The following is a 22,570-nucleotide window of genomic DNA, read 5'->3' on the forward strand; positions in this document are numbered from 1 at the left end:
GATGTCATCATGTCTATATGGAGGAACTGTGTGATGTCATCATGTCTATATGAAGGGACTGTGTGATGTCATCATGTCTATATGAAGGGACTGTGTGATGTCATCATCAGACCTGCTTTGAAGCTCATTATATGGAGTAAAAACCTTGTTTTGATCTACTTTTATTTGGATCTATGAGGCGGCGCTCGCTTCTCCCCAGAAGGACGTGTTGGACTGAACAGAACTTCATAGAAAGGGATATTCTACATAAAACAACATAAAACACCAATAGTATCTACTCTGTCAGGACATATGCTGCATCTAGAAACCTGCTGGGCCCTAAATAATTCAGTAATATTAAAAGCAGGAGAAGAATTTACTGACTGCGCCAATGATGTAATAAATACTAAGGCCATAAAACACCCGAGGATTTATTAACTGGAATTACATCTGTAAACCGCAGCAAACATTAAGACATTAACTGAGAAAACGCTGACAAAACACTAATACTCTACAAAGATGTATCTAACAACTCATCCGAGAATCAGATGGGCAGGACAGCTGTTACGCCTAGCGCTCCGGGTCCCCGCTCCTCCCCGGAGCGCTCACAGCGCCTTTCTCCCTGCAGCTCCCCGGTCAGCGCTGACCGGGAGCGCTGCCCTGTCATGGCCGTTGGGGATGCGATTCGCACAGCGGGACGCGCCCGCTCGCGAATCGCATCCCAGGTCACTTACCCGTTCCCGTCTCCTGCGGTCATGTGCTGGCGCGCGCGGCTCCGCTCTCTAGGGCGCGCGCGCGCCAGCTCCCTGAGACTTAAAGGGCCAGTGCACCAATGATTGGTGCCTGGCCCAATTAGCTTAATTGGTTCCCATCTGTTTCCTGGCTATATCTAGTCTCCTCCCTTGCACTTCCTTGCCGGATCTTGTTGCCCTAGAGCCTAGTGAAAGCGTTTTTGTGTGTTTATACCCTGTGTACCAGAACTTTGCTATCTCCCCTGACTACGAACCTTGCCGCCTGCCCCCGACCTTCTGCTACGTCCGACTTTGCTTCTGCCTACTCCCTTGTACCTCGCCTATCTTCAGCAGCCAGAGAGGTGAGCCGTTGCTAGTGGATACGACCTGGTCACTACCGCCGCAGCAAGACCATCCCGCTTTGCGGCGGGCTCTGGTGAAAACCTGTAGTGTCTTAGAACCGGTCCACTAGCACGGTCCTCGCTATCCCTCTCTGGCACAGAGGATCCACCTCCTGCCAGCCGGCATCGTGACAGTAGATCCGGCCATGGATCCCGCTGAAGTTCCTCTGCCTGTTGTCGCCGACCTCCCCACACTGGTCGCCCAGCAAGCCCGACAGATTGCCCAACAAGATCACCAGCTGTCGTACTTGACCACCATGACTCAGCAACTCCAGTCGCAGCTACAGCAGATTCAGTCTCAGCTACAGCAGCAGCAACCATCTCCTCCGCCAGCTCCTGCACCTCTTCCGCAGCGAGTGGCCACTCCTAGCCTCCGCCTGTCTTTGCCGGACAAATTTAATGGGGACTCTAAGTTTTGCCGTGGCTTTCTTTCCCAATGTTCCCTGCATCTGGAGATGATGTCGGATCAGTTTCCCACTGAAAGGTCTAAGGTGGCTTTCGTAGTCAGCCTCCTGTCTGGAAAAGCCCTGTCATGGGCCACACCGCTCTGGGACCGCAATGACCCCGTCACTGCCTCTGTACACTCCTTCTTCTCGGAAATTCGAAGTGTCTTTGAGGAACCTGCCCGAGCCTCTTCTGCTGAGACTGCCCTGCTGAACCTTGTCCAGGGTAATTTCTCCGTTGGCGAGTACGCCATCCAATTCCGTACTCTTGCTTCTGAACTTTCCTGGAATAATGAGGCTCTCTGCGCGACCTTTAAAAAAGGCCTATCCAGCAACATTAAAGATGTTCTGGCCGCACGAGAGACTCCTGCTAGCCTGCATGAACTCATTCATCTAGCCACTCGCATTGACATGCGTTTTTCTGAGAGGCATCAAGAGCTCCGCCAGGAAAAAGACTTAGATCTCTGGCCACCTCTCCCACAGTCTCCACTGCAATCTGCGCCTAGGCCTCCCGCCGAGGAGGCCATGCAAGTGGATCGGTCTCGCCTGACCCTGGAAGAGAGGAATCGCCGTAAGGAAGAGAATCTTTGTTTGTACTGTGCCAGTACTGAACATTTTCTGGTGGATTGCCCAATCCGTCCTCCACGTCTGGGAAACGCACGCTCACACTCAGCTCTCGTGGGTGTGGCGTCTCTTGATGCCAAGTCGGCTTCTCCACGTCTCAAGGTACCTGTTCGGATTTCCACTTCAGCCAGCTCTCCCCTCTCAGCCGTGGCCTGTCTGGACTCTGGAGCTTCTGGGAATTTTATTCGGGAGTCCTTTGTGAATAAATTCCATATTCCGGTGACCCGTCTTGTCAAGCCACTCCGCATCTCCGCGGTCAACGGAGCCAGGTTGGACTGTACCATACGTTTCCGCACGGAGCCCCTTCTTATGAGCATCGGATCTCATCACGAGAGGATTGAACTTTTGGTCCTCCCCAATTGCACCTCGGAAATTCTCCTTGGACTTCCCTGGCTTCAACTTCATTCCCCAACCCTGGATTGGTCCACTGGGGAGATCAAGAGTTGGGGGTCCTCTTGTGCCAAGAACTGTCTAAAACCGGTTCCCAGTAACCCTTGCCGTAACTCTGTGGTTCCTCCTGTATCCGGTCCCCCTAAGGTCATTAAGGACTCTGCCTGCCACAGGAAATGCCCCTCCCCCCCTCCCAGGCAAGCTTCTGTGTCCCCTCATGGCCCTCGTCCTGGTGTCACACTGCCCCGTGCCAGGTCTCGCCCTCTGCCCTCTCTCCCCATTCCTACTCCTGCGGTTCTGCCTGCCGTTGAGGAATCCCTCCTTCCTTTCCCGGTGTCCTCATCCCAGGGGAGGCAGTTACCCGATAAAGAGAAGGGGAGACCTAAGGGGGGGGGGTACTGTTACGCCTAGCGCTCCGGGTCCCCGCTCCTCCCCGGAGCGCTCACGGCGCCTTTCTCCCTGCAGCTCCCCGGTCAGCGCTGACCGGGAGCGCTGCCCTGTCATGGCCGTTGGGGATGCGATTCGCACAGCGGGACGCGCCCGCTCGCGAATCGCATCCCAGGTCACTTACCCGTTCCCGTCTCCTGCGGTCATGTGCTGGCGCGCGCGGCTCCGCTCTCTAGGGCGCGCGCGCGCCAGCTCCCTGAGACTTAAAGGGCCAGTGCACCAATGATTGGTGCCTGGCCCAATTAGCTTAATTGGTTCCCATCTGTTTCCTGGCTATATCTAGTCTCCTCCCTTGCACTTCCTTGCCGGATCTTGTTGCCCTAGAGCCTAGTGAAAGCGTTTTTGTGTGTTTATACCCTGTGTACCAGAACTTTGCTATCTCCCCTGACTACGAACCTTGCCGCCTGCCCCCGACCTTCTGCTACGTCCGACTTTGCTTCTGCCTACTCCCTTGTACCTCGCCTATCTTCAGCAGCCAGAGAGGTGAGCCGTTGCTAGTGGATACGACCTGGTCACTACCGCCGCAGCAAGACCATCCCGCTTTGCGGCGGGCTCTGGTGAAAACCTGTAGTGTCTTAGAACCGGTCCACTAGCACGGTCCTCGCTATCCCTCTCTGGCACAGAGGATCCACTACCTGCCAGCCGGCATCGTGACAACAGCGCTCCAGATCTATAGGCATAAGGCTATCCTTCATATAAGATAGAGATAGGTATAAGGCTACCCTTCATATAAGATAGGGATAGGTATAAGGCTATCCTTCATATAAGATAGGGATAGGCATAAGGCTATCCTTCATATAAGATAGAGATATACATAAGGCTACCCTTCATATAAGATAGGGATAGGTATAAGGCTACCCTTCATATAAGATAGGGATAGGTATAAGGCTATCCTTCATATAAGATAGGGATAGGCATAAGGCTATCCTTCATATAAGATAGAGATAGGTATAAGGCTATCCTTCATATAACATAGGGATAGGTATAAGGCTATCCTTCATATAAGATAGGGATAGGTATAAGGTTATCCTTCATATAAGATAGAGATAGGTATAAGGCTATCCTTCATATAAGATAGAGATAAGTATAAGGCTATCCTTCATATAAGATAGGGATAGTTATAAGGCTATCCTTTATATAAGATAGGGATAGGTATAAGGTTATTCTTCATATAAGATAGGGGTAGGTATAAGGCTATCCTTCATATAAGATAGAGATAGGTATAAGGCTATCCTTCATATAAGATAGAAATAGGCATAAGGCTATCCTTCATATAAGATAGGGATAGGTATAAGGCTCCTTCATATAAGATAGAGATAGGTATAAGGCTATCCTTCATATAAGATAGAGATAGGCATAAGGCTACCCTTCATATAAGATAGAGATAGGCATAAGGCTACCCTTCATATAAGATAGGGATAGGTATAAGGATATCCTTCATATAAGATAGGGATAGGTATAAGGATATCCTTCATATAAGATAGGGATAGGCATAAGGCTATCCTTCATATACGAAAGAGATAGGTATAAGGCTACCCTTCATATAAGATAGGGATAGGTATAAGGATATCCTTCATATAAGATAGGGATAGGTATAAGGCTACCCTTCATATAAGATAGGGATAGGTATAAGGATATCCTTCATATAAGATAGGGATAGGTATAAGGTTACCCTTCATATAAGATAGGGATAGGTATAAGGTTATCCTTCATATAAGATAGAGATAGGCATAAGGCTACCCTTCATATAAGATAGAGATAAGCATAAGGCTACCCTTCATATAAGATAGGGATAGGTATAAGGTTATCCTTCATATAAGATAGGGATAGGTATAAGGCTATCCTTCATATAAGATAGGGATAGGTATAAGGTTACCCTTCATATAAGATAGAGATAGGTATAAGGCTATCCTTCATATAAGATAGAGATAGGCATAAGGCTACCCTTCATATAAGATAGAGATAAGCATAAGGCTACCCTTCATATAAGATAGGGATAGGTATAAGGTTATCCTTCATATAAGATAGGGATAGGTATAAGGCTATCCTTCATATAAGATAGGGATAGGTATAAGGTTAACCTTCATATAAGATAGAGATAGGCATAAGGCTACCCTTCATATAAGATAGGGATAGGTATAAGGATATCCTTCATATAAGATAGGGATAGGTATAAGGCTATCCTTCATATAAGATAGGGATAGGTATAAGGCTATCCTTCATATAAGATAGAGATAGGTATAAGGCTATCCTTCATATAAGATAGGGATAGGTATAAGGTTATCCTTCATATAAGATAGGGATAGGTATAAGGCTATCCTTCATATAAGATAGGAATGGGTATAAGGCTATCCTTCGTATAAGATAGGGATAGACATAAGGCTATCCTTCATATAAGATAGAGATAGGTATAAGGCTATCCTTCATATAAGATAGAGATATACATAAGGCTATCCTTCATATAAGATAGAGATATACATAAGGCTATACTTCATATAAGATAGAGATAGGTATAAGGCTATCCTTCATATAAGATAGAGATAGGTATAAGGCTATCCTTCATATAAGATAGAGATAGGTATAAGGCTATCCTTCATATAAGATAGGGACAAGGACTATTGATAGTATTCAGAATATTGAGCAGACTAGATGGGCCAAATGGTTCTTATCTGCCGACACATTCTATGTTTCTATCGTCAGCTTCGGATTCTATCCCAGAATATAAGGGATGGGCACAAACCCGACCGGAGCCTCTGCTGTTCCATGAAACCCCAGAAGTATAAAATATAGAGAGTCCTGCACTAAAATATCGGCAGACAACTGCAAAGGAAGGAGCTAAAGAGTCCGTCAAGTCTCACAAGGACGGAGGACGGACAGTAAGCACAAAGCTGCTCTAGGGCTCCTGCCCCCGGCCTCGTGAGACATGACTGACACATTGAAGTAATAGAAATAGCGCAATTTGTTTGTTCACTTTTGAGGACTGCAAGTATAATACAGACCAAGTATAATACACTCCCTGGGCACTTTATTAGGCACACCTCTCTAGTACCGGATCACACCCCTTTATACTTCTTACAAGGTGCTGGAAACATTCCTCAGAGATTTGGCTCCATATGGACATGATGACATCACACAGTTCCTACATATGGACATGATGACATCACACAGTTCTTCCACATGGACATGATGACATCACACAGTTCTTCCATATGGACATGATGACATCACACAGTTCCTCCATATAGACATGATGACATCACACAGTTCCTCCATATGGATATGATGACATCACACAGTTCCTCCATATAGACATGATGACATCACACAGCTCCTCCATATAGACATGATGACATCACACAGTTCCCCCATATAGACATGATGACATCACACAGTTCTTCATATGGACATGATGACATCACACAGTTCCTCCATATAGACATGATGACATCACACAGTTCCTCCATATAGACATGATGACATCACACAGTTCCTCCATATAGACATGATGACATCACACAGTCCCTCTATATGGACATGATGACATCACACAGTTCTTCCATATGGACATGATGACATCACACAGTTCCTCCATATGGACATGATGACATCACACAGTTCCTCCATATGGACATGATGACATCACACAGCTCCTCTATATGGACATGATGACATCACACAGTTCCTCCATATGGACATGATGACATCACACAGTTCCTCCATATGGACATGATGACATCACACAGTTCCTCCATATGGACATGATGACATCACACAGTTCTTCCATACGGACATGATGACATCACACAGTTCCTCCATATGGACATGATGACATCACACAGTTCCTCCATATAGACATGATGACATCACACAGTTCCTTCAAATAGACATGACATCACACAGTTCCTCCATATGGACATGATGACATCACACAGTTCCTCCATACAGACATGATGACATCACACAGTTCCTCCATATAGACATGATGACATCACACAGTTCCTCCATATGGACATGATGACATCACACAGTTCTCCATATAGACATGATGACATCACACAGTTCTCCATACGGACATGATGACATCACACAGTTCTCCATACGGACATGATGACATCACACAGTTCTCCATATAGACATGATGACATCACACAGTTCTCCATATGGACATGATGACATCACACAGTTCCTCCATATGGACATGATGACATCACACAGTTCCTCCATATAGACATGATGACATCACACAGTTCCTCCATATGGACATGATGACATCACACAGTTCCTCCATATGGACATGATGACATCACACAGTTCCTCCATACAGACATGATGACATCACACAGTTCCTCCATATAGACATGATGACATCACACAGTTCCTCCATATGGACATGATGACATCACACAGTTCCTCCATATGGACATGATGACATCACACAGTTCCTCCATATAGACATGATGACATCACACAGTTCTCCATATAGACATGATGACATCACACAGTTCCTCCATATGGACATGATGACATCACACAGTTCCTCCATATGGACATGATGACATCACACAGTTCCTCCATATGGACATGATGACATCACACAGTTCCTCCATATGGACATGATGACATCACACAGTTCCTCCATATGGACATGATGACATCACACAGTTCCTCCATATAGACATGATGACATCACACAGTTCCTCCATATGGACATGATGACATCACACAGTTCCTCCATATGGACATGATGACATCACACAGTTCTCCATATGGACATGATGACATCACACAGTTCTCCATATAGACATGATGACATCACACAGTTCTCCATATGGACATGATGACATCACACAGTTCTCCATATAGACATGATGACATCACACAGTTTCTCCATACGGACATGATGACATCACACAGTTCTCCATACGGACATGATGACATCACACAGTTCTCCATATGGACATGATGACATCACACAGTTCTCCATATGGACATGATGACATCACACAGTTCTCCATACGGACATGATGACATCACACAGTTCTCCATATAGACATGATGACATCACACAGTTCCTCCATATAGACACGATGACATCACACAGTTCTCCATATGGACATGATGACATCACACAGTTCCTCCATATAGACATGATGACATCACACAGTTCCTCCATATGGACATGATGACATCACACAGTTCCTCCATATAGACATGATGACATCACACAGTTCTCCATACGGACATGATGACATCACACAGTTCTCCATATGGACATGATGACATCACACAGTTCCTCCATATAGACATGATGACATCACACAGTTCTCCATACGGACACGATGACATCACACAGTTCTCCATATAGACATGATGACATCACACAGTTCCTCCATATAGACATGATGACATCACACAGTTCTCCATATGGACACGATGACATCACACAGTTCTCCATATAGACATGATGACATCACACAGTTCCTCCATATGGACATGATGACATCACACAGTTCCTCCATATAGACATGATGACATCACACAGTTCCTCCATATGGACATGATGACATCACACAGTTCCTCCATATGGACATGATGACATCACACAGTTCTCCATATGGACATGATGACATCACACAGTTCTCCATATAGACATGATGACATCACACAGTTCTCCATATGGACATGATGACATCACACAGTTCCTCCATATAGATTTGTCGGCTGCACATCCATGAGGAGAATCTCCTTGACCACATCTACATGCCTAAATGCATTGAGTTGCTGCCGTGTGATTGGCTGATTAGCTATTTGAGTTCACAAGCCATTGAAGAGGTGTACCTAATAAAGTGGCCAGTATATCACATGATCAGGATACATTTTAACTTATTCCTTTCCGCTGAGTTTGCAGACATGAAATATACGACCCTACAAACCAACCGCACACTGACAAAAGAATGGCGCGTTACATCCGGCGCGGCCTGTTAATACGGCTACAATACCGTCAATATTTTAGTACGAGGCTTAACCCGGAGCTTTTATCAACCACAGTGTGGAAGTGATCGGCCATTTAGGAGACTGTGATGGGCACTTATGTGAGCGGGAGCGGGGGGAGGGGGAGGCTGCACACCATCACGCTAAGTGACTGTACACATCCACACCGCTAATTATGATAACGTGCTGGAGGCTCCCGGGGGAGGGGGAACATGAAACAGGCGGTGATAAATGTTCTGGAAATGAGGAATCCATTCTTTGTTGGACAATCATCGAGAGCGAAGGTTTGTAATGGGGCAACATATCTGACTGCACCCAATCAAAGAGGGGCCGAGTGCTCCATGAGATTAACCCCCTGCTTGCTGGTTCACATAGAGCATAGCAGGGCTAGCTGATGACCGGCACATCATACATGTCCTCATAGCGCAGTGGTCTCAGCCTGTGGCCCTGCAGATGTTGCAAAACCTTAACTCCCCGCATGCCCAGACTGCCAAAGGCCTGTCTGCCTTCTCCAGAGGATCCACACTATCCCTGAAAGGTAAATCAAGGCTTCCCTCTCATCTCAACCCTTTGTGCAGTGGTCTCAAATTGTGGCCCTCCAGATGTCGGGGGCCACAGTTTGAAACCGCTGCACAAAGTGGTGAGATGAGAGGGAAGCGTTGATTTATCTTTCAGGGCCAGGGTTGAGGGACAATGGCTGTCCGGGCATGCTGGGAGTTGACGTTTTGCAACATCTGGAGGGTGGCACCAATATAACTGACCATAGAAAGGACTAGAACAGTGGTTCTTAACCTTGTTGGAGGTCCTGAACCCCACCAGTTTCATAAGCGCATTCACCGAACCCCCCTTAATTGGAAAAATAAAATATGATTTTTTCAAATTGAAAACATAGGAGATATATATTTATACATAGGAGGTATATATTTATACATAGGAGGTATATATTTATACATAGGAGGTATATATTTATACATAGGAGGTATATAAGTATATATTTATACATAGGAGGTATATATTTATACATAGGAGGTATATATTTATACATAGGAGGTATATAAGTATATATTTATACATAGGAGGTATATAAGTATATATTTATACATAGGAGGTATATAAGTATATATTTATACATAGGAGGTATATAAGTATATATTTATACATAGGAGGTATATATTTATACATAGGTGCACAAAACCATTAAGAACAAAACCATGAGAACATGATCTTCACACAAAAACATAATGAATATTTACTGCAAATCAGTGACTTCTGCTGTTGTCTTTCAGAGACCAGTTCAGAAATGCGCGGCTTTACCTTGGCCGCTCATGTCATTTTAGCAACAATGGCAGTGTTCCCCCACATTAGGCAGGCAGTGTTCCCCCACATTAGGCAGGCAGTGTTCCCCCACATTAGGCAGGCAGTGTTCCCCCACATTAGGCAGGCAGTGTTCCCCCACATTAGGCAGGCAGTGTTCCCCCACATTAGGCAGGCAGTGTTCCCCCACATTAGGCAGGCAGTGTTCCCCCACATTAGGCAGGCAGTGTTCCCCCACATTAGGCAGGCAGTGTTCCCCCACATTAGGCAGGCAGTGTTCCCCCACATTAGGCAGGTAGTGTTCCCCCCACATTAGGCAGGCAGTGTTCCCCCACATTAGGCGGGCAGTGTTCCCCCACATTAGGCGGGCAGTGTCCCCCCACATTAGGCAGGCAGTGCCCCCCCACATTAGGCAGGCAGTGTCCCCCCACATTAGGCAGGCAGTGTCCCCCCACATTAGGCAGGCAGTGTTCCCCCACATTAGGCAGGCAGTGTTCCCCCACATTATGTAGGCCAGTGGTCTTCAACCTGCGTACCGCCAGATGTTGCAAAACTACAACTCCCAGCATGCCCGGACAGCCAACGGCTGGGAGTTGTAGTTTTGCAACATCTGGAGGTCCACAGGTTGAAGACCACTGATGTAGGCAGTGTTCCCCCACAGACATACAGCCTCCAGCCATATACAGTGTATGCCTGTGTACTGCCCACTTCAGTGCTCCGACCACCGCTCCGGCTATAGCAGTAGGTCCCGGGACCGGTGTCGGAGCACCGAAGATGACGTGTCGCTGGTCACTTACCAAGCCGGCCAGCGCGCGCCTTCCTCCTTCTCTATCCTCCGGTCCTCGGCGCCTTCGTTTCCATGGGTCCCAGCGTGCGCTTCGTCCCGGCGGCCCTGCGTTTTAAAACTTACAGCTCGGGGCCCCAAGCTATTGCTTGATTTGCCTGTCCTGTTGCGACCTCTTCCGCCGAACCCCCGGGACTGACTCACTGAACCCCCGGGACTGACTCACTGAACCCCCGGGACTGACTCACTGAACCCCCGGGACTGACTCACCGAACCCCCGGGACTGACTCACCGAACCCCCGGGACTGACTCACTGAACCCCCGGGACTGACTCACTGAACCCCCGGGACTGACTCACTGAACCCCCGGGACTGACTCACCGAACCCCCGGGACTGACTCACCGAACCCCCGGGACTGACTCACCGAACCCCCGGGACTGACTCACTGAACCCCCGGGACTGACTCACCGAACCCCCGGGACTGACTCACCGAACCCCCGGGACTGACTCACTGAACCCCCGGGACTGACTCACTGAACCCCCGGGACTGACTCACCGAACCCCCGGGACTGACTCACCGAACCCCTGGGACTGACTCACTGAACCCCCGGGACTGACTTACTGAACCCCCGGGACTGACTCACCGAACCCCTGGGACTGACTCACTGAACCCCCCGGACTGACTCACTGAACCACCCGGGACTGACTTACTGAACCCCCGGGACTGACTCACCAAACCCCTGGGACTGACTCACCGAACCCCTGGGACTGACTCACCGAACCCCTGGGACTGACTCACTGAACCCCCGGGACTGACTTACTGAACCCCCGGGACTGACTCACCGAACCCCTGGGACTGACTCACTGAACCCCCGGGACTGACTCACCAAACCCCTGGGACTGACTCACTGAACCCCCGGGACTGACTCACCGAACCCCCGGGACTGACTCACTGAACTCCCGGGACTGACTCACCGAACCCCCGGGACTGACTCACTGAACTCCCGGGACTGACTCACCGAACCCCCGGGACTGACTCACTGAACCCCCGGGACTGACTCACTGAACTCCCGGGACTGACTCACCGAACCCCCGGGACTGACTCACCGAACCCCCGGGACTGACTCACTGAACCCCCGGGACTGACTCACTGAACCCCCGGGACTGACTCACCGAACCCCTGGGGGACCATCGGACCAGGTTAAGAACCACTGGACAAGACGGACGACGATGACTTGCGGCCATTTTTCATTGTGTCAGATCTTCATTTTCCAGCACATATTTAACTTCTACCCATCCGGTTCCTCTGCTCCCAATATTCTAATGAATACAACCAGTCTTTTTCTTAATAAACACGTACGGACGGAGGAACCTTAATAGTCACTTTCGAGCAAAAAATAATAAAAAAATTAATTTAAAAAATAATTTAAAAAATAAAAAAATAATCCTAGGGAAAAAAAAAACCACACATATACGTTTCACTACAAATGTGAAATATTATCAGCGACATTGACAAATATCAGCCCAAGACCAACCCGAGGGGCAACAAGATGTCCACTGTGACCCCCCCCCCCCCTCCCCCACTCTGATCTTTCCTGTCCGGGCCGGAGCCAAGAGGCGTATAAGAGAGCTTGTCTTATACCGGGAGAGGCCCATAAAGATGTGTTTATAGAGCAAACACATTTCGGGGATGGTAAACGCGGCTTCTTATAGGTTTCCTCATCATAAAGCCCTTTTATTTCTTCCTCGCCGCCGTTTAACCTCCATTCCGTGTTTATGTTCCCTCAATGAGACCCATGGCCGTCCCTCTTTCCCTATTCTGGGGGGGGGGGGGGGGCTCCTTTAATTACTTGTCCTAGTAAATTAGGAAAAAGTGGCAAAAAAAAAAAAAAACAACAACAACAACAGGGGCTTCACCTCGGACACCTATAGGGGATATGGAGAACGAAATGCGTCACTTTCCCAGAAGGCCCAGATGGGAAGGAAAGGTTATGTTTGTGCGCGTCCGCTCGCTTGATGTAGGAAAAAAATAAACCGCGCAAACGCCGGCGGGAAGTTATTTGGAGGGTGAAAAATCTGATTAGGGAGAAGAAAACCGGAACAACGTTAGAAGTTTGGGGATTACGGAGAATCGGCGCTTGTAGTGAGAGAGATTTGAAAAACCTTCCAGTGGTCTCAAAGTGTCTCCCTCCAGATGTTGCAAAACTTTAACTCCTCACATGCCCAGACAGCTAAAAGCCTGTCTGCCTTCTCCAGAGGATCCACACTGTCACTGAAAGGTAAATCAAGGCTTCCTTCTCATCTCATCAATTCGTGCAGTGGTCTTCAAACTGCAGTCCTCCAGATGTTGCAAAACTTCAACTCCCAGCATATTCGGACAGCCAACGGCTGGGAGTTGGAGTTTTGCAACATTTGGAGGGCCACAGTTTGAGACCACTTCACAAAGGCATGAGATGAGAGGGAAGCCTTGATTTATCTTGCAGGGACAGTGTGGATCCTCTGGTGGAGGCAGACAGGCCGTTGGCTGTCCGAGCATGCTGGGAGTTGGAGTTTTGCAACATCTGGAGGGCCACAGTTTGAGACCACTGCCCAAAGCGATGAAATGAGAGGGAAGCCTTGATTTATCTTTCAGGCACAGTGTGGATCCTCTGGAGGAGGAAGACAGGCTTTTGGCTGTCTGGGCGCGCGGGGAGTTGAAGTTTTGAAACATCTGGAGGGTCACAATTTGAGACCACTGTGCAAAGGGATGAGATGAGAGGGAAGCCTTGGTTTACCTTTCAGGGACAGTGTAAATCCTCCAAAGATGGCAGACAGGCCTTTGGCTGTCCGGGCATGCGGGGAGTTAACGTTTTGCAACATCTGCTTGTATTGGGAGAGATCTAAAAAACCTTCAGAAAAAGGAGTATTAAATAGGTGAGCGTCACTTGTGGACATCAAATGAAGGGAGCCCAGTGGGACAGTCTTGCAAGAGATGAGAGGGAAGCCTTGATTTACATTTTAGGGACAGTGGGGATCCTCTGGAGGAGGCAGACAGGCTTTTGGCTGTCTGGGCGTGCTGGGAGTTGAAGTTTTGAAACATCTGGAGTGTCACAATATGAGACCACTGCGTAAAGGGATGAGATGAGAGGGAAGCCTTGGTTTACCTTTCAGGGACAGTGTGGATCCTCTGGAGAAGGCAGACAAATACTCCGAAAAAGGAGTATTAAATAGGTGTGCATCAATTGTGGACATCAAATGAAGGGAGCCCATGGGGACAGTCTTGCAAGGGACCTCCTGGGCTCCCTTCGTTCGATGTCCACAATTGATGCACTCCTATTTAATACCCCTTTTTCTGAAGATTTTTTTTAGATCTCTCCCAATACAAGCAGATGTTGCAAAACTTTAACTCCCCGCATGCCCGGACAGCCAAAGGCCTGTCTGCCTTCTCCAGAGGATCCACACTGTCCCTAAAAGGTAAATCAAGGCTTCCCTCTCATCTCATCCCTTTGCACAGTGGTCTCAAATTTTGACCCTCCAGATGTTGCAAAACTTCAACTCCTTGCCCGCCCAGACAGCCAAAAGCCTGTCTGCCTCCTCCAGAGGATCCACACTGTCCCTAAAAGGTAAATCAAGGCTTCCCTCTCATCTCATCCCTTTGTGCAGTGGTCTCAAACTGTGGCCCTTCAGATGTTGCAAAACTTCATGCTCGGACAGCCGGTGAAACTTTGAGATCTCAAACTTTTAGATCTCTCCTAATACAAGCGCCAATTCTCTGAAATCCCCAAACTCCTAACTTTGTTCCAGTTTTCTTCTCCCTAATCAGATTTTTCACCCCCTCCTCCCCCCCCCCCGAAGAATGTTTATGGGTGCATGGGTTGTGCATTGGTCCGAAAAGAAAAAATCCAGTGGTAGACAACTTATACCCTATCCGCAAGAGAGGTAATAAGTGTCTGATTGCGGGGGTCCGACTGCTGAGACCCCCCTGTGATCTCCCATACGGGGCCCTGGCTTTGGTTCCGGAAGTGATGTTTCGCACCCAGCATTGACGCTGTGAAAACATGCCCCTCCCCTCTATTCATTTCTATGGGAGAGGCGGAGACACGTGAACACTGTGTCTCCGCCTCTCCCATAGCAATGGATGGAGGGGGCGTGTTTCCATCTAAGTCAGTGCTGGGTACGACAGTCAACTTAGTGAAGCAGAGCCGCAGCCAAGTCGGGGCCCCGTACGGGAGATCGCGGGGGTCCCAGCAGTCGGACCCCATGCAATCAGTTGTCTATCACTGGATTACTTCTTAAATATGTTCAACTTAGTAGAATGAAGTTGAGTTGGCACTGTCAATAGTGGGTCTGCAACAATTAGGGAGTCATGTATTATCAGGCCCCTTTGGTTGCGACAGGGTGCACGTGGCGTCTGTCCGGCATGTACGAAAATGTGTGGGCAGGAGATATGCATTGTATGCCTCCTGTTTAGCCAGGAAAGAGTTAACTAGCAGTGCTATGCATCACTACTTAACTTTTGGGGACACACAGTAACCAGCAATCTATATAGATAAGATAGAGGCCTTTTGGGTGAAGGGTTTTGGCGTAGGAAGCTACATACCTACACTAAACACTATGCTGGGTACTGATAGGTTTTAAAGAATAAAGAAGCCAAGTAGATCAGGCAACAAAACTTAAAGGGGTACTCCAGTGAAAATTGTTGTTTCAAATTTAGTGGAGGCAAAAAGTTATACAGATTTGTAAATTACATCTATATAAAAATCTTATTCCTTCCAGAGCTCATCAGCTGCTGTATGCTCCACAGGAAGTTGTGTAGTTCTTTCCAGTCTGATCACAGTGCTCTCTGCTGACACCTCTGTCCATGTCAGGAACTGTTTAGAGCAGGAGAGGTTTGCTATGGGGATTTGATCCTACTCTGGACAGTTTCTGACATCAACAGAGGTGTCAGCAGAGAGCACTGTGGTCAGACTGGAAAGAAGTACACAACTTTCTGTGGAGCATACAGCAGCTGATACGTACTGGAAGGATTAAGATTTTTAAATAGAAGTAATTTACAAATCTGTATAACTTTTTTCCCACTGGAGTACCCCTTTCTAACCCTGGATATGTCTTTGCAAGGGTCCCCAAAAAGTGGAACGTAACAAAGCCTATGGGGCCGAAATCACTGATAAACTTAAAGGGGTACTCCGGTGGAAAACTTTTTTTTTTTTTTTTTTTTTTTTTTTTTTTAAATCAACTGGTGCCTTAAAGTTAAACAGATTTGTAAATTACTTCTATTAAAAAATCTTAATCCTTCCAGTACTTATTAGCTGATGAATACTACAGAGGAAATTATTTTCTTTTTGGAACACAGAGCTCTCTGCTGACATCATGACCACAGTGTTCTCTGCTGACATCTCTGTCCATTTTAGGAACTGTCCAGAGCTGCACATGTTTGCTATGGGGATCTTCTAGTCTGGACAGTTCCTAAAATGGACAGAGATGTCAGCAGAGAGCACTGTGCTCGTGATGTCAGCAGAGAGCTCTGTGTTCCAAAAAGAAAAGCATGTCCTCTGTAGTGTTCAGCAGCTAATAAGTACTGGAAGGTTTAAGATTTTTTTAATAGAAGTAATTTACAAATCTGTTTAATTTTCTGGCACCAGTTCATTAAAAAAATAAATAAATAAATAAATAAAATAAAAAAATTAAGTTTTCCACCGGAGTACCCCTTTAAAAAACATTGTAGATTTACAAAAAGTTGCGAAAGTATGAAGCTGCGTAGAGTTCCCAATGTTCATACGAGGTCATGAAACATTTCTTTTGATCTTAAAAGGGTTTAAAATATTATTTTTTTTGCTACTGAATAAACTCGTCAGCGGGTGGCGGTAAACATAAAGCAGGTGTGCCCCGGGGGGAGACGATGATATGGTTTGGAATCGGCTTCTCACTGGAAAATCCCTGCCTGCCTGTGACCTGCAGGGGGCACATACTCGGTTACACTGTAATTAAAGCTCATGAAACCGATCCCCTAGAGACGTTCCACTTACACACCGCAAAGTCACAATGTCAGGAAGAACATTTAACCCATTGTGAGGCGCACGTCCACCCGGTGACAGGGTATGGTATCGCATGGGAGCTGTGTTATTAAAGGGGTACTCCGCCCCTAAACATCTTATCCCCTATCCAAAGGGGGGGGGGTCCGGCTGTTGGGGGTCGTGATGTCACGCCACGCCCCCTTGTGTCGCCACGTCATACCCCCTCCATTCATGTCTATGGGAGGGGGCGTGACGGCCGTCACGCCCCCTCCCATAGACATGAATGGAGGGGGTGGGCGTGACGTCACGATCACAGTGTCACAGTGGTCTGACTCCTCTCAATCAGACATCAAGGGGCGGAGTATGCCTTTAAAGGGGTACTCCGGTGGAAAACTTTTTTTTTTTTTTTTTATTTAAATCAACTGGTGCCAGAAAGTTTAACAGATTTGTAAATTACTTCTATTAAAAAAATCTTACTCCTTCCAGTACTTATTAGCTGCTGAATACTACTGAGGAAATTATTTTCTTTTTGGAACACAGAGCTCTCTGCTGATATCATGAGTACAGTGCTCTCTGCTGACATCTCTGTCCATTATAGGAACTGTCCAGAGCAGCATATGTTTGCTATGGGGATTTTCTCCTACTCTGGACAGTTCCTAAAATGGACAGAGGTGTCAGCAGAGAGCACTGTGTTCCAAAAAGAAAAGAATTTCCTCTGCAGTATTCAGCAGCTAATAAGTACTGGAAGGATTAAGATTTTTTTTTAATAGAAGTTATTTACAAATCTGTTTAACTTTCTGGCACCAGTTGATTAAAAAAAAAAGTTTTCCACTGGAGTACCCCTTTAAAATTTTACAGAAAACTTTGCACTGAAGGCATCTTACTGATTCTGCTCCGATCCCCTGTCCCTGCCCATATGATGTCTAGATTGATGATCAGGTGACTGTGGCAGCCAATCAATGGCAATTTGGAGTCCAGTGTCTCACATTCCTAAAGGGGATGTGTCACCAGAGAATGGTCTTTTGCTTAAATCAAATTTTTGTTACAGTATTTCAAAAAAATTGGGGAAAAAATCCTAAAATCTTGCAGTTTTCACTTTGGATCCTAACCCTAATAATAAGCTTATACATCCTGTTCTGTAGGGAAAACTTTTCTCCTCCTTATTATCACAGACAGGATTACAGTGAAAGTGAAACCAGTCTATAGATAAGATGGCATCAGACCATTCACAATAGATGACACCAGTGTATAGTCAAGATGGGATCACATCAGTACATAGATACCATGGGATCAGGTCATTTACAATAGGTGACAGCAATATATATAGATAAGATGAGATGGGGACATTTATAATAGGTGACATCAGTGTATAGATTAGATGAGATCAGACCATTCACAATAGGTGACACCAGTAGGTAGATAAGATTGGATCGGGACATTGAGAATAGATGACACTAGTGTATAGTCAAGATGGAATCACATCAGTATATAGATACTATGGGTTTAGGACATTCACAATAGTTGACCTCATTATATTGATAAGATGGGATCAGGACATTCACAATAGGTGACACCAGTATATACATAAGATGGAATCAGGGCATTCACAATAGATGACACCAGTGTATAGTCAAGATGGAATCACATCAGTATATAGATACTATGGGATCAGGTCATTCACAATAGGTGACACCAGTTTACAGATAAGATGGGAACAGATCATTTACAGAAGATGCCACCAGTGTATATCAGCTAAGAGCAGCTTCAGACACCCAAGTTGTCATAGCTAACCCTCTCACTATCAATGAAATATTTAAATGGTCACTTTGAGAGAGCAAATGTGAGCCTAGGCAATGTATCTATAATCTATGGCCCATCTCTGTAATCCAGAGGATCCATACTGTCCCTGAAAGGTAAATCAAGGCTTCAGTGTAACCCCTTCCTTGCGGCTGTTTCTTTAATTTCAGCATACATAGCAACTTGCCTAGCCAGTGCATTAGTAACCCCATCTCCCTCCACATGCCATCTTAATTAAAGGGGTGGAAAACTTTTTTTTTATTTTTATCAACTGGTGCCAGAAAGTTAAACAGATTTGTAAATTACTTCTATTAAAAAATCTTGATCCTTCCAGTACTTATTAGCTGCTGAATACTACAGAGGAAATTCTTTGCTTTTTGGAACACAGAGCTCTCTGCTGACATCACGAGCACAGTGCTCTCTGCTGACATCTCTGTCCATTTTAAGAACTGTCCAGAGTAGGAGAAAATCCCCATAGAAAACATATGCTGCTCTGGACAGTTCCTAAAATGGACATAGATGTCAGCAGAGAGCACTGTGCTCGTGATGTCAGCAGAGAGCTCTGTGTTCCAAAAAGAAAAGCATTTCCTCTGTAGTATTCAGCAGCTAATAAGTACTGGAAGGAGTAAGATTTTTTAATAAAAGTAATTTACAAATCTGTTAAACTTTCTGGCACCAGTTGATTTAAAAAAAATAATAAAAAAAAGTTTTCCACCGGAGTACCCCTTTAAAGGCATACTCCGCCCCTTGATGTCTGATTGAGGGGGGTCAGACCACTGTGACACTGTGATCGTGACGTCACGCCCACCCCCTCCATTCCATTCAGGAAGGATTAAGATTTTTTAATAGAAGTAATTTACAAATCTGTTTAACTTTCTGGCACCAGTTGATAAAAAAAAAAAAAAAAAAAAGTTTTCCACCAGAGTACCCCTTTAACCCCTTAAGGACACATGACGTACTGGAACGTCATGTGTCCACTGCCGATCTATAACGCGGGGCCACGGCGTGGCCCCGCGTCATAGCGGTTCGGGCCCGGCCGGGACCCGTGGCTAATAGCGCGCGGCATTGATCGCTGTGCCGCGCGCTATTAACCCTTTAGACGCGGCGTTCAAAGTTGAACGCCGCGTCTAAAGTGAAACCGAAAGCATGCCGGTTAGCTCAGTGGGCTGTTCGGGATAGCCGCGGTGAAATCGCGGCATCCCGAACAGCTGACAGGACAGCGGGAGGGCCCCTACCTGCCTCCTCGCTGTCCGATCGCCGAATGACTGCTCAGTGCCTGAGATCCAGACATGAGCAGTCATGCGGCAGAATCATCGATCACTGGTTTCTTATGAGAAACCAGTGATCAATGTAAAAGATCAGTGTGTGCAGTGTTATAGGTCCCTATGGGATAACAATGATCAGTATAAGAGATCAGTGTGTGCAGTGTTATAGGTCCCTATGGGACCTATAACACTGCAAAAAAAAAGTGCAAAAAAAAAGTGAATAAACATCATTTAACCCCTTCCCTATTAAAAGTTTGAATCACCCCCCTTTTCCCATAAAAGAAAAAACACAGTGTAAATAAAAATAAAAATAAACATAAATGGTATCGCCGCGTGCGGAAATGTCCGAATTATAAAAATATATCGTTAATTAAACCGCACGGTCAATGGCGTGCGCGCAAAAAAATTCCAAAGTCCAAAATAGTGCATTTTTGGTCACTTTCTATATCATGAAAAAATGAATAAAAAGCGATCAATAAGTCCTATCAATGCAAAAATGATACCGTTAAAAACTTCAGATCACGGCGCAAAAAATGAGCCCTCATACCGCCCCATACACGGAAAAATAAAAAAGTTATAGGGGTCAGAAGATGACAATTTTAAACGTATAAATTTTTCTGCATGAAGTTATGATTTTTTCCAGAAGTGCGACAAATTCAAACCTGTATAAGTATGGTATCATTTTAATCATATGGACCTACAGAATAAAGGTAAGGTGTTATTTTTACCGAAAAATGTACTACGTAGAAACGGAAGCCCCCAAAAGTTACAAAATGGCTTTTTTTTTTTCAATTTTGTCTCACAATGATTTTTTTTCCCGTTTCACCGTAGATTTTTGGGCACAATGACTGACGTCATTACAAAGTAGAATTGGTGGTGCAAAAAATAAGCCATCATATGGATTTTTAGGTGCAAAATTGAAAGAGTTATGATTTTTTAAAGGCAAGGAGCAAAAAACGAAAATGCAAAAACGGAAAAACCCCCGGTCCTTAAGGGGTTAAGGCTTCCCCTCATTTCAATAGCAGCAGATGTTCAGTGCTCTGTGTAACCCATTCCTTGCTGCTGTTACTTTCAGTTCTGCTTACATAGCAACTCGCCATGCCTACACTATTAAGCACTGGTTAAAAAGGACAACAGGGATCTGCGCAGCCTGGCTAGCATCAAAAGTTGGCTTGATGATTTGTCTAGAATAATAGAAGATTGTGGAGAAGTGATGACAAAAATATTATGGAAACACAGAGCATCGAGTGACCTACCTACTATCTTTAGGACAAGGAGCCGCGATACGACTTGTTATACAGTAAAGCGCAGACAGATTTACGCGGTAACTCAAACTCACTTCTCCCTATAAAAAAGAAGAATCTGCGTGCGGAATCCATGACTCAGAGCTTTATATATACGAGTTGGACAATCTCAGGCTCCTGTTTACACTTGGGAAAAGAACACAGAACCCTTCCAGTCCAGACAAGTGAATTTTAGGCCCTGTGGTGTGTTAGGGGAATTCTCTCTCTATTCGCTGTGTGAAAACAGGAGCATTACGATTCTTGGCTGGGAAAGTACCAGCACAGGAAAATTGTCTTTTTTGAAAACAATACCTGCAAAGTAGTACAAGGTAGTTAGATAGAAGAAGCATTTTGTTCCGAACGCTGGGTGCGGGCTGCGGGGGTTGTGACGTCATGGAACGCCACCTCATGACGTCACGCCATACCACGTCAATGCAAATCTATGGGAGGGGGTGTGGCAGCTGGGTGCAGGGGGGGCGCGACATCATGGACACACCCCTTGTGACCCCACGACCCCTCAATGCTAGTCTATGGGAGGGGACGTGGCATCCGCCACACCCCCTCCCATACACTTGCATTGGGGGGGCGTGGAGTGACTTCATGAGGGGTGTGGCTGTGACGTCACGACACCCGCACACAGCGTTCAGAACAAAATGTTCCAAGCACTGGGGCAGTGGAGTACCCCTTCAAAGCAATTTACCTCCATCTGATTGGATATGTGATGGGATTCCTAACAAACTTGAAAATCAATTCATTTGCCAAAAGTGACTCATTACTCCCCAAAATGCTTAAAAAAATCTTGGTCACTTTTTGGAATTCTGCTGTCCATTGCTTGTTGTTAGGCTCAGTCTGTCTCTAGTAACAGTGAGATCAAGACAGAACACAGGAAACTAGGACAATGTGCAACCTGGACTATGTACTTAGAATCTGTCTCTATCCTGCAGAGGATCCATACTGCCTCTGAAAGGTAAATCAGGTTTTCTCTCTTATCCCAGTAGCAGTTCAGTGCTAACTGCTAAGTGTAACCCCTTCCTTGCTGCTGTTTCTTTCATTTCTGCTTACATAGCAACATGCAAAGCCAGTACATGAGTAACCCGTTCTCCCTCCACATGCCATCTAAATCAAGGC

The 22,570-nt window shown here is 46.1% G+C and overlaps 1 protein-coding gene across 3 annotated transcripts in view; it reads right to left on the reverse strand.

Annotated features, from left to right (window-relative positions):
- ZNF385C (zinc finger protein 385C) overlaps positions 1 to 22,570 on the reverse strand; it is a 299,586-nt gene that overhangs the window by 207,011 nt on the left and 70,005 nt on the right. The gene's annotated exons all lie outside the window — the stretch shown is intronic.

Source organism: Hyla sarda, chromosome 12, assembly GCF_029499605.1.
Source record: "Hyla sarda isolate aHylSar1 chromosome 12, aHylSar1.hap1, whole genome shotgun sequence".
Lineage (NCBI taxonomy): Eukaryota > Metazoa > Chordata > Amphibia > Anura > Hylidae > Hyla > Hyla sarda.